General features: G+C 44.5%; 1 protein-coding gene across 1 annotated transcript in view; it reads left to right on the forward strand.

The window, feature by feature from the left end:
• RXRG (retinoid X receptor gamma) overlaps positions 1 to 26,277 on the forward strand; it is a 124,823-nt gene that overhangs the window by 36,044 nt on the left and 62,502 nt on the right. Inside the window, exon 2 of the mRNA XM_013988076.3 lies at positions 7,146 to 7,314. The gene's annotated coding sequence lies outside the window, so the exon portion shown is untranslated. The remainder of the gene's footprint in view (positions 1 to 7,145; positions 7,315 to 26,277) is intronic.

Below are 26,277 nucleotides of genomic sequence, written 5' to 3' on the forward strand. Positions count from 1 at the left end.
TTGGGTGGAGTTCCCTGTGTTATATATATATAGCAGGTCCCCATTGGCCAATCATTTCACATACCCCAGTGTGCATATGCCAATCCCAAACCCCCAGTCCATCTCTCCTCCCCACCCCCAACCTTTCCATTTTCTTAGCATGAAGAGAAGACATTGAAACTAGGCCTTGAAGGATGAGTATAGTTTTATTTTATTTTATTTTTTATTTTTTTTTGTCTTTTTGCTATTTCTTTGGGCCGCTCCCAAGGCATATGGAGGTTCCCAGGCTAGGGGTCTAATCGGAGATGTAGCCACCAGCCTACGCCAGAGCCACAGCAACGCAGGATCCGAGCCGCGTCTGCAACCTACACCACAGCTCATGGCAACGCCGGATCATTAACCCACTGAGCAAGGGCAGGGACCGAACCTGCAACCTCATGGTTCCTAGTCGGATTCGTTAACCACTGCGCCACGACGGGAACTCCTAGTTTTATTTTTTAATGCTTTTTATTTTTTCTATTACAGTTGGTTTATAGAGTTCTGTCAGTTTTCTACTGTACAAGCAAAGTGACCCAGTCGCACACACACATACATATGTATATGTACATTCTTTTCCTCACATTATCCTCTATCATGCTCCATCATAAGTGACTAGATATAGTTCCCAGTGCTATACAGCAGGATCTCATTGCTTATCCATTCCAAAGGCAATAGTTTGCATCTATTAACCCCAGATTCCCAGTCCATCCCACTCCCTCCCCCTCCCCCTTGGCAGTCACAAGTCTGTTTGAGTATAGTTTTAGAAGATGGGGGAGGAGTGGTGAGGACCATCTAGAATTATGGTATCCAATATAGTAGCCACTAACCCCATGTGTATATTGAGATTTAAATTAATTAAAATGAAATTAAAAATATAGTTTCTCAGTTGTTCTGGCCACATTTCAAGTACTCAAACGCCACATATGGCTAGTGGCTGTCACATTGGACATTGCATACATAGAATATTTCCATCACTGCAGAAAGTTCTATTGGGCAGAGCTGTTCCAGACAGAAGCACAGCATAATCCAAAGCTCCAGGATGTGAAAATCTGTATCCTCCTCAGGGAATAGTGAAAAGCTAGCAATCAAAAGAAATTAATGTTGGGCTTTATTTTTATTTTTTAATTTTATGGCCACACCTGCAGCCTGTGGAAGTTCCCAGGCCAGGGATTGAATCCTAGCCACAGCTGTGTCACTGTTGCAGCAATGCCGGATTCTTTAACCCACTGCACCAGGCTGAGGATCGAACTCACACCTCTGCAGGGGCCTGAGCCATTACAGTCAGATTCCAAACCCACTGCACCATGGTGGGAACTTTGAGCTTTATTTTTAAAAAAATAAAAAATTATTCTTCACAACAATGTAGCAAGTTTGTTGGGCATTCTGGGAAATTACAGTACCATGACCTAGCAATAGTACTTCTCTTAGTAGCTGAAGGTGAACTTTGGAGAAGCCTGCAGCTGTATAGGCTGCCTGAATTAAAGATGTACTTTCTCCCAGAACAACTTTTTGGAACAAAATTTTAAAGGGGAGGAAGAACTGAAATGTAAGCATATATTTACTCCTCCATGCAAAGCCTGTGAGGAAGATACTATTTTCTCTATTTAATAGATGAGACATTCAAGCACATTGCCATGGCTCCATGGCTCAGAAGCAGTGAGGTGATTATCTAGAAACTGGGGATCTCCCTGCTCTAGAACTTGTGCCCCTTTCCCTTAAATGGCTTCGGAGCATAGTACAGCTGTCAACCTGAGGACCTGCCAGCACACGGCTGGCCTCCCTTTCCCGGCACTCTCAGGGAAGGGTTAAACCACCTCTCGTCTATGTGTAAAGGCCCCATTTACTGGAGAGGCCAGGGTATCTGGACAACAGAGGTCCTCCAAGTGTGGTCCCAGACTAGCAGCAGCACCTGGGAGCTTGCTATGAATGCAGACTATTTGGCCTCAGACTACACCTCCTGCCTCAGAAGCTCTGGGGTTAGGTCCAGCCACCTGTGTTTACCAAGCCTTCTGGGGAATCCTGATGCATTGTGAAGTTTGAAAACTACTGTTGTGCCCAAAGTATTTTTCCAGTGGAAATCCAGTTAAAATGAACATTAGTAGAAGATTAATGAGAAAAGGAACCAAAAAAAAAAAAAAATAGGTGGGTTAGAAGTTACGGAAAACAAAGGAGGAAAGCTAGAATCAACCCCATGGTGCTAGATTAGAGTCAGACTATCAGGATGAACTCATATCAGTTTTAATATACAGAAGCATATAGGTATAGAACTAATTGTAGAAATACAAGTGTACATGGGTGAGTACACATAAGTGTATTTCCTAGCTCTGTCCACTGAGAGGACCTAAATGTAGTGACACCTCAATAGCAGAAAGCACACCAGCATCCAGGGTTTGTTTTCTGATTATCATTCACCAATAAAAAAAATTTAGGGCCCTTTGGAGAAATGACAAATTCTGTATGGAGCAGGAAAAAACACAAGAAAGCCCAGAATATTTTGTAGTTTTAGAAAGTATAGAAGCGCTAAGGGGGAAAAAAAAAGTATGTCACAAAGACACAGGAGCCAACCTGAAAGAGCTCTGGGGACCAGATCTGAAACAATTTAAGTAACAAAGTAACAGTAGTTTTGGATTAAAACCCAAAGAATAAAATAAATATCCATGAGTTGATACTGATCTAAATAAATAAATAAAAAATAAATAGAGGAGAAGGGACAAATATTCCTTATAGAAGACTTAATAATATATGTAGACAGTTCCCCCTTCAGAAAGTGGAGCTTAACTCTGCTTCCTTGAGTCTGGATGGCACTTAGTGATTCATTTCCAAAGAATTATGGATGGAAGGGGACTATGTACCTCTGTGGAGAAATCTGGCAGACACCATCTGAATCAGGTGATGTGGGTTAACATCACCAGTGACATCATGTGGGCGTCATGTACCCCTGCTATGATGATGAGAAGGCACCACAGCTCTGTGGTGTTATATCCAAAACCCACAACCCCAATCTAGACATGAAAACCCCTCATATAGACTCACATTGGGGGATATTCCACAAAATATCTCACCAGTACTCCCTCAAAGTGTCAAGGTCATGAAGAACAAAGACTGAGAAACTGTCATAGGCCGGAGGAGACTAAGGGGATGTGATGACTAAATGCAATGTGGTACCCTGGGTTCGATCCTAGAATAGAAAAATAGAAAAGAGCATAAGTGGAAAAACTGATAAAATCCAAATAGGTGTTTCCTTTGTGGCTCAGTGAGTTAAGAACTGACATAGTGTCTGTAAGGATGCAGATTCAATCCCTGGCCTCACTCAGTTGGTTAAGGATCCAGTGTTGCCACAAGCTGCAGCATAGATCACAGATACAGCTTGGATCTAGCGTTGCTGTGGATGTGGTGTAGGCTCCAGCTGCAGCTCTGATTTTAACCCCTAGCCTGGGAACTTCCAGGTGTGGCCCTAAAAAAGAAAAAAAAATCCAAATTGAGTTGTAGTGTGTTAATGATGTTATACCAATACTAATTTCTTCGTTTTGATAAATGCGCTAGGTTATACAAGATGTCAGTATTGGGAAAGACCAAGAAAAGGGTATATAGGAATTGCTGTTACTATCTCTGTAATGTTTTTATAAGTCTATAATTATTCCAAAATAAAAATGCCTTAAAAAATAAAGATAACTTGGTAAAGATGTGTGGTGTAAGGCCCCCAAATTAAGGCCCGATATTATGTGCTGCCTTGACATCAGGTGAAACTGGTAGGGTCTCAAATGGCCTAACTGCAAGTTCCCTTCCCCCTCTATTCCCACAGGTAAGGTCCCCTAACCAACCCTCCTTATCCAATGGACCAGGTACAACCCCTGCGTATGCTGAGTACCAGGTCTTAGTTCCCTGCCAGCTTTTGGAATCATTCAAGCCAATCAGTTTTATCCTCTTGTGGGAAGCGGGAGGCACCTCACTTCTTGCAGGTACTACAAGCCTGCATCCTACAGCCTGCTCCCTCTGTTCTCAGGTACAACTCTGTGTGGTCCTTTGTGACATGTGGTATCTTCCCTTCTCAAACAGACAGAATATGTGATTAATAAACTATCTCATCTGCCCAGTATCAATTGTCATAAGTTCAGTCATCCCCATAACCTGGGGTAGACTCCCTCCCTTACCAACAAGGACAAATAGGAGAAGGTTATAATAAGATGACTAACCTGTCACCCTGTATCCCAGGTGTGTTACAGGGTTCTGTCTCCCCAGAGCTGCTTTCTGGGTTGGAGCTTATCTCCTCTTGCTCAGGGTTAGGAGATTTGGGCTGGGGAAGGACAATGTGAAAACCAGAGATGAGGAGGAGGAACATGGGGATGAGGATACAAAGGAAGAGAAACCAAAGAGAGGGAGAGAGGACATACTTCTAAGGCTCCACCCAAGGCTCAGGATTTGCTCAAGGGCCTTTAGGGGTCAGGGGGCATTGAGTTGGGTGTTACATGCTTGAGACCTAGTTCCCTTCCCACCACCCAGCTGTAAAGCCTTGGACAAGTCCTCCAACTTCTCTGAGTCTAGATAATCTTAGCCATGTATGAGACTGGTGGGACCTGTGTGCCCAACACTTACCAGACTATATGAGACACAAATGTAATGTTCTATGTGAGAGTGTAAAAAGTGTAAAATTGCATACATTTTATATACATACTGAGCTCATTACTGTAGGAGGGAGGGAGATTATTAGAGAGTATAGGAGTAAGGATGAAAAGGTGTGGCCTCTGCTTGCAAGAAAGTTGTAACCCAGTCGGAAGTTCCAACACACTCAGAGATAACAACAGTTCCCACACTCATAGGTGCCATGGGGGAGATGTAAATAAAATGCTATAGCCGGGAAGATTTGACCAGGGAGTTGGCAGAGATTCCATGAAGGAGGTATGATTTGCACTTGGCCTTGAAGCATGAGTCATTATAAAATGGAGTGATGGTGGTACGTTTGGAATCAAGAGACTGCATCAAATACTAGTGTCTACACTTACTAGTTCCATGACTGTGGCAAGTTTACAGCTTTCTGACCCTTAGTTGCCTTGTCTTCAAAAAGGGAATAATATCTATAGCTGTGTTTAGAATCCAATGGAGAGTGTAAAGGAAAGTGCTCTACAGATTGCCTGCCAGATAATAGCTGCTCAGTTAGTGTTGGGTGAGTTTGAAGCATTTATTGTCATAAGACTGGGACCAGGAGTTCCCATCGTGGCGCAGTGGTTAACGAATCCGACTAGGAACCATGAGGTTGCGGGTTCGGTCCCTGCCCTTGCTCAGTGGGTTAACAATCCGGCGTTGCTGCGAACTGTGGTGTAGGTTGCAGACGCGGCTCGGATCCTGCGTTGCTGTGGCTCTGGCGTAGGCCGGTGGCTACAGCTCCGATTAGACCCCTAGCCTGGGAACCTCCATATGCCGTGGGAGCGGCCCAAGAAATAGCAACAATAACAACAGCAACAACAACAACAACAACAACAACAACAACAAAAAAGACAAAAAAAAAAAAAAAAAAAAGACTGGGACCAGGTTTCACTGGGTAGGGGCTGGATACAAGGAGTGGATAGGAACTCTGCCAACCCCTGGTGATTTCCCAGCTACCAATAGCTTTAGTCTGAAAATGCTTCCTTCTCCAAGGCTGATTTTTGTGCGTGAGCATTGGAGCCTTCAGACACATCATAAATGGAGAGGAGTCCCTGGGGAAGGGCCTGGACAGCTGGGCACCCAGTGATTACAGCATGAACCTAGTGGATAAGCCTTCCTCTTGGGCCACCCACTCTGAGAGCCAGGTAATGGACATGGGTACTGCTTCTGTGTCCTGAGAGTTATTGGCAAGGATACAGCAGCTGGCTTGAGTGGCTTGCTGCCTCAAAATCCCCACATCTACTGGACATCTAAACTCAATACACCCAAACCTGAGCTCCTGGTCTCTAGCACCCACCTGCTGCACCCTCAGGTTATGGCATCATCATTCCCCCAGTTGCTCAAACGCAAATCTTGTAAGTTGCCTTGGATCCTCACCTCTTCTCACAGCTCCCATCTCCCTACCTCCCCCAACATCATCTCAGAAAATCCTACTGGCCATTAGAATACAGCCAGGACCAACTACTTATGACCACCTTCATCACTGCTCCTGGGTTGGAGACCCCATCATCGTTCACCTGGATTACTGCAGCAGCTTTTGCTCTTGCTGACCCCCCACCCCTGCCCCCCAACACCATACAGTCTATGCCTAGTTGGGCAGCTGTGGAGATACTGCTAAAGGTTAGATCATTTCAGTCCTCTGCTTGAAATTCTTCCAATGCTCCCATTTCTCTCAGAGTACTTTTTTTCCTGTCTTTTTAGGGCCACACCGGTGGCATATGGAGGTTCCCAGGCTAGGGGTTGAATCAGAGATGTAGCTTCTGGCCTACACCACAGCCACAGTAATGTGGGATCCAAGCTGCATCTGCCACCTATACCACAGCTCATGGCAACGCTGGATCCTTAACCCACTGAGCAAGGTCAGGGATGGAACCTGCATCTTCATGGATGCCAGTCAGACTGGTTTCCCCTGAGCTGCAATGGGAACCCTCATTTTACTCAGAGTAAAACTTAGGGTCCTCACAGTGTCCTACAAGACTGTTGGTGAACACAGGACCTGGCTCCTGTTCCCTCTCTGACTCCTCCTCTCACTCTCAGCCTTCCTGCCTGCTCCCATCCACATGGGCCTCCTCCCTGTTCCCTCGGGCCTTTGCTCGGCAGTCCCCTCTGCTTGGAAAGCCTTTCCTCCAGATAGCTCTCTGCTAACTCCCTCATTCCTTCAAATCATTGCTCAAGTGTCAACTTCTCAACGAAGCCTGTGACAATCCTATTTAAAATAGTAACCGCACACCTCCCTGCCTTCCCCCAGCATGCTCCATCCCAGTTCCCTGCAATATGCCTTTCTCACAGAGCACTCATCGCCCATCCTACCCTCTGCATGTACTTCTTGATTATGTCCATTTTTTTTTTTTGCTTTCCTGCCTCCCTTCACTAGAATAGAAGTAAGAAGAAGGCAGGGGAGTCTCAGTTGGGTTCACTGAGGTATCTGGGTGCCTGCAACACTTAGTCATTGCTAGTAAGCATTCGTTTGCTGTTCTTGTCCTTAGCTCCCTCTCTGTGGCTGGATGGAGCAAGTCTACTGACACAGGAGCCCATCAGTTGCCTGGGCTGCAGTCCCAGCTGCCCTCTAGGACCACTGAGTTAGGTTCCAAGAGTGAACGGACTTACTGAAATTCTCGAACTGAAGTTGGAGGCTCAGCCCAGCACGGACCCCAGGTAAGCTGACTCCAAGTGAATTTTTGCACTTTTCTGAGGCTCCCGGGTTGAAAGAGGGTTGGAGGAGGTAGCTGGAGCAGCAAGGAAAGTCTCCTGGGTGGGGCGGCATCTTAGGGACCCCTGTTGGCCCTGAGTGGTGAGTTCATCACACCTGTAGGACATGCCTAAGGTAGCTGTCTCTTTCCAAACCTACCCCTTACCATGCCCACCAGTTGTAGGAGCCTCACGTGGGCACCTCTGATGATTCAGTTGCTGGGTAGAGTGGGAGAGGATTTCAAACGTCAGAGCTGAGCTCGTCCATGGATGGGTCTGGACTCTGAGTTAAGCACGGGGGAAGAAGAGAACAGTTTGGGCGGAGCAGGGAGTGAAGATTTCTGGGCCTGCCTCACCTTCTACCTCTAAGCCATGGATTTTCCATCTGCTCAAAGGGAACAGTAAAGCCTGCCTGTCTCCCTTTCAGCGTCTGAGGATCAAGTGAAATAATGTATATGAAAATGTTCCGAAAAGAGTAAAGAGCTTTGCCAGGATAAAAAATTGTTTTGATTCCAAATAAGCCAAGGGTGAAATTTCTTAAGAAGTCCTTTGTGTGGGCTGTTCTTTTAAATCATGTTTGTTTTTTTAAAAAAATTAATAATAGGAGTTCCTGTTGTGGCTCAGCATTATGAACCCAACTGTATCTATGAGGATGCAGGTTCGAAGACATGGCTTCCATCCCTTATGGCTGTGGCTGTGGTGTGGGCTGGCAGCTGTAGCTCCGATTCAACCCCTAGCCTGGGAACCATATGCCTTGGGTGCGGCCTTAAAAAAAAGTAATAATAAGCCCTATCAAGAAAGAATGGAAGGGTGCTGGACAGCTTCATGAGTCACCCATCAGCCCTCAGCTCAGCCCTTCTCTACTGCAGCAGCTTGCTCTCAGGTGGGTCGTGCTGATTGGCTGAGCACCCCCCAGATGGCTTGACTCCTGCTTGGGATGGAGCTGTTACTTTCCTGAAACTGGGATCTAGCTGCTTGGTCACGAGGGTGAAACCACTTGCCTCCAGAGCTTCACTGGCACCACAGGGGGACAGAGAGAAGTTGGGTTAATAACTTGGTTTGTTCAGGATCCGAGTAAGCATTAGAAGGAGAAGAGGAAAGAAACATATTTGTAAGACTTCTCTGGAGTCCCTGTTATGGTACAGTGGGTTCATGATCTGGCGTTGTCTCTGTGGCAGTGCAGGTTCAAGCCCTGGCCCAGTGCTGTGGTTTAAGGCTCCAGCATTGCCCTAGCTGTGGTATAGGTTACAGCTTCTGGTCAGATTCCATCTCCAGCCTGGGACCTTCCATAGGCCCTGGGGGCAGCTAGAAAGGCTTCTCTGCTGTGCCAAGAGCTATCATTACTTTAAGCCTCATGACATACCTGTGTCTCTCTAAGGTATTATTTATTCTTATGTTTAAAAGGCAAAAACTGAGGCTCAGGGAGATTAATAACCTGTCCCAGGCCATACAGCTTACTAGACACTGGCAGAACCAGCACTGGAACTCAGATCTGCCTGGTTTCAAAAGCCGTGTCCTTTCCATGACACTACAGAGTAGTGGGTGGGGCTCCGGTTTGTGTAGTCCTGGGCAAGTCATTTAAACTCCCATCTGTGTCCTCAGTTACAGAAGCCAATAATTCTGTACCTTATTGGTGGTCATGAGAATCAAGTGAATTAATATGTATGGAATGATCTAAGTGTTGCAGACTAGTCTATGCAAGCGAGGAATTCCTGTTCTCCTTTTGAAAGTGTTGCTTTCATCCTGACTCCCTTGCTCAAGAGCTTTCAATGAGTCACTCTTCTCTGACCCAGTGAAGACTCTGGCCTCTCAAGCTCCATCTCTTGTGTTCTCACCGTCCTTCTCCAGCTAGCCTTTCTGTGTGATCTTGTAAATCACACATCCACACTCTGAAGTGTCTTCTGTCACTTCTCTGCCAATCTGGCTCTTTCTCCACCTTTAAAACATGGTCCACCTCCTCTCAGAAGCCCTTCCTCACAGCCTCACCTGGACATGCCATGTGGCTTCCAACATGTTGCCTGGCTACTGGAGACAAGTGCTCTTTAGTTATCTCATAAGCTTGAGCACTTCGCTTCAAGGAGATTTTCAAGTCCTGCAGGGTTAAGATCATAGTTTGTGTTCTTTTTCCTCACAATAACTTGTGTAGTACTTAAGACCCACAAGCTCTGCACTCAAAAAATGTCAACCGATGGATGGATGCAGGGCACTGGACATGTGCCTCTACTTTCTCATGTTGTGGCAGGTCATGGGAAGGCCTAACAGCTTTTCCTGTCAGCCTTCTGCAGCCCCCAGCTCTTGTCTGAGAGAGCTCACACCATGCCTGCCTGGAACCATCAACCCCTACTTTTTGCCTGTTCAGACCACTCTGTCCTTGCAGGGCCAGCTCACAGAAGAGCTCCTTGAGCAAGGACTCTGACTCCAGTCACCTGCCCTGCCCTGCACTCCTTTCATGGCCATATCCAAGAACTTTGAAAAGAGTGAGCAGCCTTGACCTTCCTTGGGCATATAGTAGTTGCTCAGTACTTATGCTTTACCAGGGCTGGGCACTGATCTCAAAGAAGAGTCAGCTGGAAGCTCCACACCTAGATTCCAGAGTTTCCCAGGTGCTTTTTATCATTCAGAATGAAGATACAAGTACCACAAGGAGAGGAGGTAACAGAGAAAGCATGCCTTTGGTGTCAAACATGCCATTTGCATGTTACCTCACCTCTCACAACCTCAATTTCTTGAGGTATAAATTTCCGATGACAATAACACAGACACTAATTACTAGGTTGAAGTGATCATGGCTTTAAATTCCATCCTGAGTTCTGTCCTAAACCACATTATTCAGGGCTCAGCTTAAGCCCTGATGTCCCCTTTCTAGAGATATCTTCCTCATGCCCTTAAGAAGTCCCCATTGTTGTCACAAACTGTCATGCCCTGTTAATTTCCTTCCTCTCTCTTTTTACCATTGGCCGTGATTTTATTTGTGTCCATGTACAGTGTCTGTTTCCCTGGTAGAATGTAAGCCCCACAAGGGCAGGTAACACCTCAGTCTTACTCACCCTTGTAAGGTCATAACTCATAGGACAATGCCTGGCACAGAGCAGGTGTTTAATCAGTTTTGGTTTCTTTCCTTTCCCTTTCTCATTAAATGGCATATTGTTCATTCTCAGTGTCTGGAAGATAAAGGCTCTTGTTTATCCTCTAAGAAAGCTCCTGTGATGACATGAAGGTCAGAACATGCACATATCAAGAAGAGGTTCCTACTCTATGAAAACCTTTTCTTCAGCAAGACCAAGATCAGTGGATAGTGGGGAGGGGTGGGTGCTGGTGACCTTTTAATCTGAAGCAGCAGATCAAGGATCCCATTTCTTCATAATGAACTGGTTTTAGAGTGTCCTCTGCCTCAGTAGCCTGGAGTCCCCAGGCCATGAGACAAATCTGGGCTGCACTCACCTGACAACCAGGAGACATTCAAGGCTGTAGGCATTTCTGGGGACAGCAGCCTGGTCTTGCCCTGCCCCCTGTGCTCACTCTTGTCCTCCCAGTACTTACGGAGCACCAGGCTTTTCCACACCTGCATCTGTCTTGGTCATGGTCAGCATAGGAGCTCCTGAGGGAGCTATGAAAGCTGTGACTTTTCTCTCCCAGTGCAGGCACTAAGATGATGGACATGGGGTGGGAGAAGGTGTTCATTAAAAACAACCCTTTTTTTGAGAGAGGGAAGGTGGGGGAAGATAGAACAGAAAAGAGGGGGAAAGGCAAAGGTAGAGGGGAGGAGAAAGGGGGAAGGTGAGGAGGGAGAAGAGCAATGTTGGAACAAAGGACTTAAAAAAAATACACAAAATCTGTCTGAGTTCCTGTCGTGGTACAATGGAAACGAATCCAACTGAGAACCATGAGGCTGCCTGTTCAATCCCTGGCCTTGCTCAGTGGGTTAAGGATCCGGTGTGGCTGTAAGCTGTGGTGTAGGTTGCAGACGTGGCTCAGATATGATGTTGCTGTGTAGGCTGGCAGCTGTATCTCCAATTTGACCCCTAGCCTGGGAACCTCCATATGCTGTGGGTGTGGCCCTAAAAAGGAAAATCTGAGAAAAGTTTGAACTGGTAGAAAGGAGCTAGTTGAGAGGGAGGATTTGAAAATACATGATATCACTTATATGTGGGATCTAAAATATGGCACAAATGAACCTATCTACAAAACAGAGACAGACTCATGGACACAGAGAACAGACTTGTGGTTGCCAAGGGGGAGGGGGAAGGGAGTGGGATGGATGGGGAGTTCGGGGTTAGTAGATGCAGACTATTACATTTAGAATGAATAAGCAATGAGGTCCTACCATACAGCACAGGAAACTATATCCAATCTCTTGGGATAGGCCATGATGGAAGATAATATGAGAAAAAGAATGTATGTATGTGTATGACTGGGTGACTATGCTCTACAGCAGAAGTTGACCCAACCCTGTAAATCAACTGAAAAAAAGAACAGAAAAGAAAATACAGGAACATAGGCTAAAGAAAAATTACTATCTGGAGCAGAGTCCAGGGTGACCACCCTTCCTGGCTTTGCCCATGATGAAGGGGTCTCCTGGGCTGTGGGAAGAGGCACCCAAGAGACTTCTCCTGGGACATCCAACGTGACTGCCCAGGCATTGGCAAAAGGGTGGCTTTGCTGGAGAATAAGGGCAGGTAACTAGGAGCCCCACCCTCAAATGTGGGTCAAGGCCTTTCAAGACACTGAGCCCAGACCACACCCCATGTTGCCTCCACCCCCACAAAATCACATTCTCCAGGCTGGTGGTGTGACGTTGGACAGCCACCTAACCTTGCTTATTTTCCTCCTGAGTACAACAAAGATGGTGGGTTGCATGATGTCCGAGGTGCTTCCCAGCCCATGTTGAGCTGTTGTGAGTTGATGGTGTAAGTTGCCCTGGCTGAAGTCTGCTGGCCAGAGAAAGCATCAGGATGTCCAGTGAAAAGTCTCCAGGCAGGGCTGCTTCTTTGGGAGCCTCTCCCTGGTCCTGCTTTGGGGGATGCGGCTTTGGGACCGAAGGCAGGCACGCAAGTGTGCATGGACCAGTGAGTGGGCGCCTTCTGGCTTGTCCTCCCACAAGAAACCGTGCCGCTTAAGTGCGGTCTGGGTTAGCCAGGCGCTGGCACACCAGCCACAAGACATCCATCTGTGAGAGGCTGCATGATTTCATCAGCAGCACCATGTGGCGGGGGCTCAAAGTGACAAGAGCAGGAAATGAGGGGGAGGAGGGGGTTGGTAAACTGATCAGATTTCTCAATTATTTCTTTACACTAACCAGTTTGGGCTGAGGGAACACCTGGGGCTCTTTAGTTTGGGGGGAAGAGGTCTCAAGAGAGATGCTACTGGCCATCCTTCAATGTGGGCAGGTGGAGACCTGAGTGATTAACATGCAGATAAGAAACAGATGTAACTTTGTTTTCCAAGCCGGTGGTGCAGGTCATGCCAATTACAAGAGTTTATTTTATTGTTTAAAGAAGCAAAGAGGAAAAAAAAAAAAATAAGATGCGTGGCTCTGTGGTAGTGTTCATGGGTGTTATATGTGGGGGGAGGTGACTGAAATCCCAAATCGATAAGGTAATTGAGTTATTTCTGTCAAGTGTTTAAGGCTATTACTTTAAGTGGACACAGGGTTGTTGGCTGTGTTTGCTGTAATCAGCTTTGGACTCATTGGGCATATTGATCTCCTCCAACGCTATTTGGTGTTCTTGAAACATCAGCGGAAGTTCCCCCCTCGGCCTCCCCCTTCCCCCCCTCCCTCTCCTTCCCAAGGCTTCTGAAAAGCAAAAACACACTTCTCTCTGCTGGCTAGGCTGCAGGTTTTCCACTCCACTCATCATCATTTGTTCTAAAAGCAAAATGCAATTTTCTGAGACTCTTTACACTTCTGTGCGCGCACACACACACACACACACACACATATGCATGCACACAGCTTCTGTGCTCAACAATGTGCTTTTTAATCTAGAAAAGGAGCAGAGACAACAGGTCCACTATAATCCTGCAATATCCTAGGGCAGGGGAGCCGTTCCCAGTCCAGGGGAAGACATTGTCCCCATTGAGGCGCCTCTCCAGCTCTGGGCAGCTCACAATCCCAACCTTTGTGACCACCAGAGAATCGTGGCCTGTACCCATCCCCTTGGACTCCACCCTGCTGGCCCCCAAAGGTCACTGACAGTGATGTCACGGAAAAGCATGTGGTCAGAGAGTCTGTCCTTGGAAGGAGGCCTTGGAAACTGTTGGCTGATCCCTCTTCCGCCCAACCCCCAGCCCCTGGCCCTGGAGAATTTCTGCAGCTTGGAGGTAGTGTACTGAGGGATGTGATCCACCCAGGGCTGAATGGCCAAAGCGGGAGAGTCTGCTGAGAGGGGGCTGGGCTTTCTCCACTCCATCTTCTCCACTCTCCCAGGGCCGCCAATGGAGGACCCAGCGAGGTGGGACCCTGATCCCTTCCCCGCAGACCTCCAGCCTCTCATCTCCTCTAACCCTCTTCTTGCACAGCTGAATTTGACACCACTTCTTCTTGGCATTCATTTGCCTTTTGGATTCCTCTTTCCTTCCCTTCATATCATCTGCAGAACTGACCCACACATGTGTACGTGTACACACACACACACACACACACACACACACTGACCATGCCCTTAACCCACTCTCTTAAGTGTCAGCATCAACCAACTCAGGCCAGAGAATCTGGGGCAAGGAAGACCCCACAGGAGAGGTATTAGAAGTGTTGTTAACTGGAGTCTGCACACATGTCTTTGAAATCTGGAGGATTCACAGGTGCTCTGGGGGAATATAGAGAGGACTCCCAAGAAAACAACACAATTTACATTAAAATTGCTTTTACTAGGCTCTGCCTGTGTGTCCTAGGTATTTCGCATACATCATTTCCTGTGGTGTTCTAAGCCACTGCAGGAAGGAGGTGTTTCTGTTGCATGTTAGTGCTGAAGAGACCGAGACACAGTAGTGAGGTTGGACACTTTGATTTGAAGCCAGGTCTTGACTCCAAATCTGAGACCCTCTGTACTATCCTGTAGCTTAGAGTCTATTACAAGTAACTAGGATTATTCACACTCCAGAAGGGAAGATGGGTGAAGGTGTATATGTGTGTGCCTGTGGGGTAGGCAGTTTAAAGAATTTGGACCCCTGGTAATGAGTGAGTTGGTGACATGCCCCACATAACCCCTTTAGGGCCATCCTAGCTGATACATGTCTCCTTTTTTCTTTTGGGGATCAGAGCCTTTCAACTTAACTCTGTCCAAGGCCTCCACTGTGGCTCCTACCGTATGCCACCAGGAGAAAATCCTGGCTCCCAATCTGGCCCCAGTCCACCTTTCCATCTTGTCATCTGGTAGCTCCTCTCTGAGTCCCTCCCCACTGGTACCACACTGCATTGTTTACCACGCCTGCAACATCTGTGCACTATGACTCCTGACCTTGGCATTGGCTATGCCCTTTGCCTGACATCTCCTCCATCCAATCTTTTTGGTGACTTCCTGTGATCTTCTGAGTCCCAGCCTGTGACACTTGCCTGAGCCCCCATCACCACTGTCTTCCCATTACCCTGTGCATCTCTAATTTTGCCTTCTGGGTAGGCAAGGTGCTGCGTCTTAGAAAGATCACTGAACCGGTGGCATGGAGATTGGTTGGATGAGAGACTAAAGGCTGGGAGAGCGTTATGAGTCTGCTGTAGCTGTTCCAGAGAGAGAGGAGCTTGTGTTGTGATGGGGTAGGGCTCTGGAGGGAGAGACTGCCAGCTGTGGAGCTGAGTTTGACTCTGGGGTCAGATTAGGGGAGGCCAGCACCTGCCCAATGCAGGATTCAGAACAGTTTTGCCTCACAGCAGGGGACTTCCCTAGAAGACCTTTCGAAGACCCTTTCAACCCTTTAACCGATTCCGTTCTAGCTGTGGCATTCTTCAGGTTGCTCAGAAGGCAGAAGCTCTAAAAATAGAAAGCCTTATTATTACTGATTAAATTTCTTTCCACCTACAGAATTTTCTGAAAGTAATAAGAAGAGGAAGCCTGAGTCTGTGCTGAAGGGTTCAGGAGCAGAGATGTGTTGAGAAGTGATGAGAGAAGGGGGGGGCGGGTGGAGAGAATATGAGGCCAGGCAGGTAAGGAGGGGGTGAGGGTGAGAACATCACTGATTGTGGACCGGTGGCTGGAGGGACCTTTCAGTGTGCATCGGCTTTCCAAGGGAGGAGCCCATGGGATAGTAAAACAGGAGTTTCTGGGAGTCTATTTCTGTTTTATAAATTATTTTTATTATTATTTTTTTAGATTCCACAAGTAAGTGATATCATATGATATGTCTTTCTCTGTGTGACTTCTGACTTGTTTAATATGATCATCTCTAGGTCCATCCACATGGAAAACAAACTTACCAAAGGGGACAGCAGGTGCAGGGGCAGAGAGAGAAATTAGGAGTTTGGGATTAACATATACATACTACTATATAAAAATAGGTAAACAATGAGGACCTACCGTGCAGTACAGGGAACTATGCTCATCTTGTAATAATCTATAATGGAAAAGAATCTGAAAGAGAATATATATATATATATATAGAAAGAGAATATATATTGAAAGAGAATCTGAAAGAGAATATATATATATATATATATAAAACTGGGAGTTCCCGTCGTGGCGCAGTGGTTAACGAATCCGACTAGGAACCATGAGGTTGCGGGTTCGGTCCCTGCCCTTGCTCAGTGGGTTAACGATCCGGCGTTGCCATGAGCTGTGGTGTAGGTTGCAGACGCGGCTCGGATCCCGCGTTGCTGTGGCTCTGGCGTAGGCCAGTGGCTACAGCTCCAATTAGACCCCTAGCCTGGGAACCTCCATATGCCGTGGGAGCGGCCCAAAGAAATAGCAAAAAGACAAAAAAACCAAAAAAACAAAACTGAATAACTTTGCTCTGCACTCGAAACTAACACAACACTGTGAATTAACTATACCCCAGTAAAAAACCCCAAACCAAGAAAACAAGAGAATTTCTACTGAGGCCGTCACCTCGGCTGCAGGAAGACAGGGCAGCAGGATGCAAGTGACTTTGAACCTGCCCCTACGTCAGGGAAGTGCCTGAATGTCCTCACGGCTCTGACAGGTGCATAGCTTCTAACCCCTTCCCTCTCCTGCCTCCCAAGGCATGTCCTGCTCATAAAAATTCTGAGGATGGCTCCTCTGGTGATTAAAGATCTAAAAGCCATATGCAGAGATGAGTTTGAAGAAAAGAAATGGAAAATATTATAGTTGCACATTTAAATTATTTTTTATAAAGAAGATAATCCCCCCAATTGAATCAGCATCAGGTCCTACAAACTTAGATTCACCCCTGTAGCTCTGCCATAGATAATTTCGAATGACATTAATGCCTCTTTCTTATATATTCTTAAGTCTGAGTCCACGTGTTTCCTGTGTCTTCTCTTCTCCTGTATGACTTAGCTCATCATCCTGGGTGCCCGTCTGCAGGAGTATTCCAGTCAGCATGGGGAAATATCAGGGCCTCAAAGTCAGGCTAGAAAGTTGGCTCTTCTCATAGCTGGTGTGGGCTACTGACCTCTTAAATGGAATTATTCCAAATTGCCATTTGCTCATAGGTAAAAAATAATTGAATGACAGCATTTTCCCGTGCTTTGACACAATACTTCCTTGGAGTTTCTTCTTCTCCAAAATGGAGATGATAAAGGAGTTGTTGTTTAATGACTCTATAGAGTTTCAGTTTTGCAGAATGAAAGAGTTCTGGAGACTGGTTGCCCAACCATGTGAATTTGCCATTAAAAAAATTCAACAGAGTAAGTTTTAAAGATCTTACTGGCTTTTTTTCAGTGGTTCATGAGTCAGGCAGCATCCAGTTAGGCAGACAGAAAGGAGCTGTGCAAGATGAAAGACTTTTATAGGCAGAAGGGAGTAGGGACAAGGAAGTTATACAAGGCAGAAAGCAGACTGGGTATGACAAGATTCCTTTCCCTACAGAGGGTGGGGGTAGGGGTTCATAAGGCGGAATACCCACTAATGCTGATCAGGTTGGCTGGTTTAAGATTCCATTTCTGGGAGAACGAAAACTGTAGTTAAGTCTGGATTTTGGTACATAGGGCGTAGCATAAGCGACTCCATTTTGGACCTGTTGTCTTGTTTTTAGCAATGCTTACCATGGCTGAGCTATACACTTAAAAATGGTTAGAGTGGTATACATATATATGTTTTTTGTCTTCTAGGGCCTTACCCATGGCATATGGAAGTTTCCAGGCTAGGGGTAGAACCAGAGCTGTAGCTGGTGGCCTGCACCACAGCCACAGCAACATGGGATTGAGCCACATCTACAACCTACACCACAGCTCACGGCAACACTGGATACTTAACCCACTGAATAAGTCCAGGGGATTGAACCCACATCCTCTTAGGTACTAGTCGAGTTCATTACCGTTAAACCATGATGGGCACTCTGAAAGTGGTTTATTTTGTTTTGTGTTTTTTACTATGGTAAAACAATGGAGATGATGAAGTCTTTCTTACCTGATGGTGGTGAATGTGCGTTAAGCTGAACTGTTTTAAAGTCCTTTGTGTAGTTTCTGACTTACGGTAACACTGAGTTCAATAAATCTTAGCTTTTATCTGGAGTATTAGTATTAATAGTTTGTCATTCCCCAAATTGGCATTCTCTCTCCCCAGGCTAAAATCAAGTAGTCCCTCTAATAGTTTGGGAAGGAAACAGCTGTAGGGGATTGTTACCTAACAGAATCTCCAAAATAGTCATTGTTGACATTAAGGTTTTCTGTAAGTTGGAATCTGCATCTCTTTGTAATAGTAATAGCTAACACTCATCATTTACATGGGCTCATTTAAGCCACTCAAAACCTTGGGGAATGGGTATAATTCTTTGTCACTTGTCTGAAGTCACACAGCTAGTAAAGGACATTCCAGGTAAGGCTGTTCGTTCCAGAGTCTACAGTTTTGACCACTAAGTCATATGACCTACACCCACCCATCATTGCTTTAGAGTCTTTAGCTTAGAGCCACTTTACATGGCTGGTTCCTCTTTAAGTGTGGCCAGCTAAAATCCTTCCACCTGATTTTCCTGCAATGCCAGCCGTCATGTCAGTTTCTCAGGGCATTTATATTTCAGGTGTTAGAAGGGCACAGCTGGAGGGCTGCTCATGTAGAGAGGAATCTGAAGGTGCTCCAGAGGTGACCCATTAGGTATAAGACTGCCCTTCTCTCAGAGCTCTGTGTCTTACTCCCTCATTCCAGAAGTTCTATTCATTTAGGGGTTTTTGTTTTGTTTGATTGTTTTTTAGTGTTGTTCCCAAGGCATATGGAAGTGTCCAGGCTAGAGGTTGAGTAGGAGCTGTAGCTGCCAGCCTACGCCATAGCCACTGCAACACCATATCCAAGCCGTGTCTGCGACCTACACCACAGCTCACAGCAATGCCAGATCCTTAACCCACTGAACAAGGTCAGGGTTGGAACCTGTATCCTCATGGATACTAGTTGGGTTCATTACCTACAGGGCCACAATGGGAACTCCTCATTTAGGTTTTTTAAAAATAAATTTCACAAATATTTACCAAATGCTTACAATGTGTCAAGCATTTTGAGGTAGAGTCTGACCTGACTCTTTGGTGGAAAAGAAGAGTGCCCCCCCCCTTTTTCTTCGGCATGTGGAAGCTCCTGGGCCAGAAATCGAACCTGGGCCACAGCAGCAACTCAAGCTGCTGCAGTGACAACACTGGTTCCTTGGCCCACTGTGCCACAAGAGAACTCCTCTGTTTATTTAGTTTTGCATGTTCTTCACCTGCTAACTAATTAAAGTAATATATCCACTGAGTAATAAGCACTCAAGCAACACAGAACAACAGAAAACGATAAGTAAGAGTGTCCCTTCTCCTTTACTCACTTTTCCTTATGTTTAGTTATTTCTGTTTCTACTACTGGTGGTTATTCCCCAATTTTTAAAAATTATTTTTTTACAGTCTTACCCACGGCACATGGGAATTCCCATCCAAGCCACTGAGACCTGGGTAATGCCTGTGATGGAACTCGCACCTTCACAGGCACCCAAGCCACTGCAGTCAGATTCTTAACCCACTGTGCCATGGCAGAAAATCTGGTTATTCCTAAACTTTAAATACTTTTAGTTCTTTTTCTTGGTGTTTCATCTTTAAATAGTGTTTATTCTTTTTTTTTCACTGTAAAAGAGGAAGAATATCACTCATTGGCAGTAAATGTATCTCTCCTAATTTTGCTTTTTTTGTTGTTCTTATGTGGTTTTAAAAAGTAAATTAAAGTTTATGATTTTATTTTTAATTTTTTTTTTCTTTTTTAGGGCTGCACCCATGGCATATGAAAATTCCCAGGCTAGGGGTCCAGTTGGAGCTACAGCTGCCAGCCTATACCACAGCCACAGCAATACTAGTTCTGAGTTGTGTCTACAACTTACATCACAGCTCACGCCACACCAGAACCTCAACCCACTGAGCAAGCGAGGCCAGGGAGCAAACGTGCAACCTCATGGTTCCTAGTCGGATTTGTTTCCACTGCACCATGACGAGAACTCCAAGTTTATCTTTTTAAAAGATTGTATTTCTTGATTTCTGAACTTTAGAGAGTGTTTCCTGATTCTGCCCTGTGAAATAAGGAATTCACTGCCCTTCATGTTCTAGCTTCTGTCAGTTGTTTTATCACTTTTACTTTGCTAGCTTAAAATATTTACCTTCTGTTCTGCAGCTACCATTAGATCCTCTGTTTTGTTTATATGTTGATTTCATAGTTTGAAAAATCAATGAATATTTACATTATGATTATGTAATGATTATGTTCTTCAGAACCAAGTAGTGTGCTGAGACCCATAGAAAAGATGCAATTCAGTTGTTGAAGTGATTGAACAAGGAGGTGTTAGACTGATTCTATTGCTTTGGTGGCCTGCGAGGTAAACTGAAATCCAAGCCAGAGTCTGTTCCTGTAAGTGCTCTTGTATCTGAGAGAATGAAATTTAAGGACAACAATCACAAGTGTCAATGAGGCTTTCCCAAATAAGGCAACCATTTAAGGCTTCACCAATCAAATCATTTCCTTGCTTTGCTCTGTGTCTGCTCTGCCTTTCCCATAGTTCCTTTCAGCCCCAAGCCCCCTAAACAGTCTCTAAGTTTAGCACTGCTTGAGTCAAACTGATGTTTGCTTAAACAAGCACTTCAAAAATGGAACATGCCTCAGTTTATCTTTTTAATATTATGTTGTTAAAACTCCTCCATTCAAAGAATCATTGATCCCAGAATCAATGTCACATGAATTCTGTTTTTATGCCTTTCATCCATGCTCAGAATGATAACATTTTCATTTTTGTGTGTTTGGATTGTGACTTTTACATCTCTTTGCTAATTTTATTTTCTCTGACATTTCTAACTACCTTTCTTTGTGCACAAAACAGTGCTGTTCTTTTACCTTCTCGATGAGATAAAATCCAGCTTCTAATTCCAATTACTCATTACAGGACATTCCTTTGGTGGTTAGAGGAATTCTCAAAGCTCTGACACCTTTCCTTCCTTCCTTCCTTCCTTCCTTCCTTCCTTCCTTCCTTCCTTCCTTCCTTCCTTCTTTCTTCCTTTCTTTCTTTTTAAGGCTACACCTGTGGCATATGGAGGTTCCCAGGCTAGGGGTCCAATTGGAGCTACAGCTGCTGTCCTATGCCATAGCCACAGCAACGCAGGATCTGAGCCTCATCTGTGACCTGCACCACAGCTCAAGGCGGCGCAAGATCCTTAACCCAATGAGCAAGGCCAGGGGTCAAACCCAAAACTTCATGGTTCCTAGTCGGATTCATTTCTGCTGAGCCACAATGGGAACTCCTCTGACTCCTTTTCTAATGTACTTGGTTATTTTCTCGGTCCTCTACAGAAATGGCATTCTAGGATTTCAATTCATTTCACATTTTACTTACACTCTTGTTGGATCCCACGTTTTCTGCTCCCTTAGATTTCTGTTTCACTTGGCTGGAGAGTATGCTTTCAAGTGATTGTTACAGAAGGATGCAATGGATGCCAGCTTTCTGGGTCTTTGTCTCACTACTCACTACCCCTGTCCCCTAATTTGTTTGGTTAAAATTCTAAGTTCTAAGATCATTTTTCCTATCTGCTTTGACCTCTAGTATACATTTTTAGTGACAGCAATCTGATACGTGTTGTTTTATAGGTACTTTTTAATTTTTTCCTAAATGATTAGTTTTATTTTTTCCTGAACAATTGGTATGTTTTATTGTCCTTGGTGTTTCTAAACCTTAACTGAGATATATTCGGGTGGGGGACCCAGTTTGCTATTTTTTGTAAACTCCAGGCATTTGTCCTCTTTTCTTTCTTTTATTATTTTCTCCCTCCCATTTCCTCTGTGTACATTTTCTAGAGCTTACTGGATCAATCTTCTAAGACTCTTAGCTTTTCTCTGATATTTCCCATCTCTGTCTTTTTTATCTATGGCCAGGAAGACTTCTTTGAATTTGTCTTCTAGTTGCTCTATTGACCCTTCTCTTTAACAACTGTGTCTTTAATTTCCAACAACTCTTTATTGCTCTGTGAAGGTTTTATTTTTATAGCAGCTATTATTTTTTTTAAATGAATGTGCTATCTCCCTGAAGGCACAAGTTAGAATTGTTTTAAAAGTTCTTTTTTGTTTTGTTTCCTCTGGGTTTTTTATTCATCAAGATTCTTTTGTGATGCTGATTTTTCTGACATACCAATGATCCTCAGAAGTCTATTCATATTTTTTGAAGGAAGGAGTAAATGTATTAATTTCTGAAGCCAGCGCAAATATCCTTTGTGGGTATAGAGTCCTACTTTTTGTATTTCTTTCCTAAATAGAAGATAATTAAGGTCAGAGACAAAGTCCCTGCCCTCATGTTAGTTATAGTCTTAGGGATGCAAACATCACATAGGTAGTGGGATAAATATATTTTTTTTGATGCTATTTGATGAGAAATAACAGGGTTTACAAGGGAGTATAGCTGGATGATCTAGTTTAGATTGAAGTTTTAGGGGTGGCTTTTCTGAGGAGGTAATCTTCATCCCGGGCTCTGAAATGTGGGTTGGAGTTGCCAGGCAGAGTGGGTATAAGAGCCTTCCAAGCAGAGGAAATAGCATGTTTAAGAGTCAGGAAAGGGCATGGCATGTTTTAAGCACTGAAAGGAGACCTGTGTATCTATGACACAGTAATCAAGGGCAAGAATACAAGAGTTTATGGTAAAGAGGTAGCCAGTGGCTCAGTCACGGTGACCTTGAAGATCAAGTTATAGTAAGAAAGGTTATTTTTCAGTACAACAATAAATTATTGAAAGAGTTAAGCATGGGAGTAATATGATCAGATTTGTGTTAAAAAAATTCTGGCTGTTATGTTGTTAATGAAATGGAAGGGGTAACAGCGGAAGCAGGGGAAACAGTTAGGACATTTTTATGGTAGCCCAAGCAGAAGAAGATGGTAGACCAAGGTGGGTACATTAGAGATGGAGAGAGAAACTGACAGTATTAGATGGTGGGTGAGCTAAAAGGAGCAAGGGACAGAGCAATTTCATGGATGACTCTTAGACTTCTGGCCTGGCTGTTTGGGTATGGAAGACCACGAAAGAAAAGCAGATTTAGAGTTCCTGTTGTGGCTCAGTGGAAATGAATCTGACTAGCATCCATGAGGACACAGGTTCAATCCCTGGCCTTGTTCAGTAGGTTAAGGGTCAGACGTTGCCCTGTGCTGTAGTATAGGTCACAGATGTGGCTAGGATCTTGCATTGCTATATGGCTGTGGTGTAGGCCAACAACTACAGCTCCATTTCAGCCCCTAGCCTTGGAACCTCCGCATGTCTCAGGTGCAGCCTAAAAAAGACCAAATAAATAAATAAATAAGAAAAGCAGATTTGGAGGGAAGATGGTGAGTTTAGTTGGGTTATGTCAGGTGTCAGATGGTTGTGAGATATCCAAGTATAGACTTCCAGTAGGCTCTGAACACTTGGCTCTGGAGTGAATTGTGCCCTGGGGACCCAAGGAGCATGCTTCAAGAAAGGAAGTAAAAGGTCAGCACCTTTTGAACACTGTCACTTTGTCCGATGAACAGTGGTTGAGACATATGAATTCAAACCTGAAACAGCTTTTTGATGACTTTGGTCTTATTAGAGGGGTGGCCAGACTGTATGGGTTGAGAAGCAAGTGAAAGAGAACAGATGAGCAAGAGTGGGAGCCACAGAGGGTTGCTTGGACAACACCTTCAAGAAGGTCGGCTATGAAGGGAAAGAGAGGACAGCAGCTCAAGGGAAGTGCAGTGCGATATGGGTTTCTACATCAGGGTTATCCATTAGGCTGTGAGCTTCAGAAGGGCAGGAACTATTTCTTTTTATACTTCTTTCTATTCTCTGGCCCAGTAGTGGAATATGGTAGTTGATCCAACCATGTTGGATCAAATCTGTTAGTAATATACAAGGTCTTGGAAAGAGAGACTTTCTAAAGAGAACCATTTGAAAACAACCTAAATGTCCATCAGCAGGTGAATGGATAAAGAAGGTGTGGTACATATATACAATGGAATACTACTCAGTCATAAAAAAGAATGCAATTTTGCTATTTTTAGCAACATGGATGGACTTGGAGGGCATTATGCTAAGTGAAATACATAAGATAAAGATAAATACTGTATGATATTGCATACATACAATATGTGGAATCTTAAAAATACAACAAACAAGTGATTATAACATAAAAGGAGCAGGCCCACAGATACAAAGAACTAAATAGTGGTTTGGGAGGAGGGGCAAAATAAGAGTAGAAGAATGGGAGATAGATAAAAAGTGTTGGGTGTAAGATAGGTAACATGGGGAATATAGCCAATATTTTATAATAACTGTGAATGGAAAGTAACCTTTAACAATTGTATGAAAATAAAAGTTTTTTTGAAGAAGAGAACCACTCTACTGTTCCATGGCCGGCAGTGCCCAGTGCTGTTGCTAAGATGAATCACAGGTCCACATAACAGCAGACTGTTGACAGCTATGACTTGTGTAGATTGTCTTTGTCTGCCTGGCCTCTTGGGGGTTAAGCTGTTGAAGGTTCTGCTTGGGAAAGATTAAGAGGATCCAGTGGGCCTGCTGGGTAACCCCAGGTACTGGTTTTAGAGTGGTCCTCTAAAGATAAGAACAGACCTTTCTTATTTTTGCTGAATGCCTTCGATACAACCATCGCCCTGCCATGTGTTTTTATGTGTTTTCTCATAAATGAATCTCTCATTTTCACAGCTGTCATTTACATTTCATAGATGAGAGCATGAAGGCTCAGATAAAGTATATTTCCTAAGGTCATATGCGTTGTAAATAGCAGAATTAGGATTTGAACCTAGGTCTTCAGATTTTGTAAGTCGCACACTTTATAAAGGCATATGGAAAAGCGGCAGGAATGGGATGGGTTTTAATGGTCCAAGAATCTTGATGATGTGTCTTTTCAGTAACTTCCAAGGGACATGAAAAGCAGATGGAAATTAAGTGATCACGGGTGGGAAGGGGTGGAGGAGAGAGGAGGGGGGCAGCCAAAGAGATTGATTCTTTTCATGGGATGAGACAGTCTAATGTAACTCAGGTGAGGGGCCCCTGAAGAGCTGCGCTGAGGGGATGCTCATAAAATGGTTTTTGGCTCCTACCTTGTGACTTTTTCAGGGAGGTAAGGATTCCAGTCTTCTTTTGTTTGTCTTGCTATTCCTTAGCTACTTGCCTTCTGAAATCAGATGTATAGGGGAAGGGGGCTGTGATTTGCGACATACTGATGGCAAAAACGAACAATTCTGAAGACTAAAGAATATTTTTTTGGTTGAAAATTTTAATATTTATTTTTCTCATTGTAAATGTAATAGGTAAATGTTTTTGGTTTTTTTTAAAAATTATCATTATTATTTTTTTTTGGACTTTTAGGGCATATGGAGGTATGTGGAGGTTCCCTCAGCATATGGAGTTTCCTTCAGCATATGGAGGTTCCCAGGCTAGGGGTCCAATCGGAGCTGCAACTGCCCGCTTATACCAGAGCCGCATCTGCGACCTACACCACAGTTCACAGCAATGCCAGATCCTTAACCCACTGAGCCAGGCCAGGGATCAAACCTGTGTCCTTGTGGATTCTAGTTGGGTTTGCTAACCACTGAGCCATGACGGGAACTCTGTAATAGGTAAATGTAATTGAGGACTTACACAATGTTGAGAGGTTTGCCAAAGAAAATAGAAATCGTCTCAAAATTCCATGACCCGGAGTTAATCATTGTTCAAATTCTGTTCTATTCCAGGCTAAAGAATATTTCTGTTATATTGTGAAAAATCCAAAGCTCCTTTAAAGAGCACGTAAAATATTTAAAGAAATCGTAGGCAGTTCCTTCTTTTCCCTGCAGGCACATTTGATCTTACACTAATGGAGGGAGAAGAAAGTCTAGTTTTTCTTAAAAATCCATAGAAAAGGAATATGCTTAGCTAGCCATGGTACCACATTGCAGTGGACTCCACATCTTGGTGCCAGGGAGCTTTTTCAGTTTCCCAATCTAAATCCTTCCTCTTTTTAATACCCATCTCCTTTAGTCCTGGCAACAATACAAACATCTGTGTATGCAATAAACATGAAAATAGCAGCACTCAATTTGCCAGTGAGGCAACTAATATTTCACTGAAGGAGCCTAAGCCATAAGATGAGACAAAACCAAGAGGGAACTAAGCTCTTTTTATCGTCATGACTGTCTCAGGACTTCCCTGTAACTGAGGAGCTAGCAGGAGGTAAAAAGAAAGCAAAGGTTAAATAGAAGACATTTAGGGACTGTCAGAAGAGGAAACTCTTTCTCTGTTTTTTTTTTTTTTTTGTCTTTTTGCTATTTCCTGGGCCGCTCCCACGGCATATGGAGGTTCCCAGGCTAG

This window comes from Sus scrofa, chromosome 4, assembly GCF_054392235.1.
Source record: "Sus scrofa isolate SSC_HxYL_T2T_F1_AM1 chromosome 4, Sscrofa_HxYL_maternal_Yorkshire_Landrace_v2.0, whole genome shotgun sequence".
Taxonomy (NCBI): Eukaryota; Metazoa; Chordata; class Mammalia; order Artiodactyla; family Suidae; genus Sus; species Sus scrofa.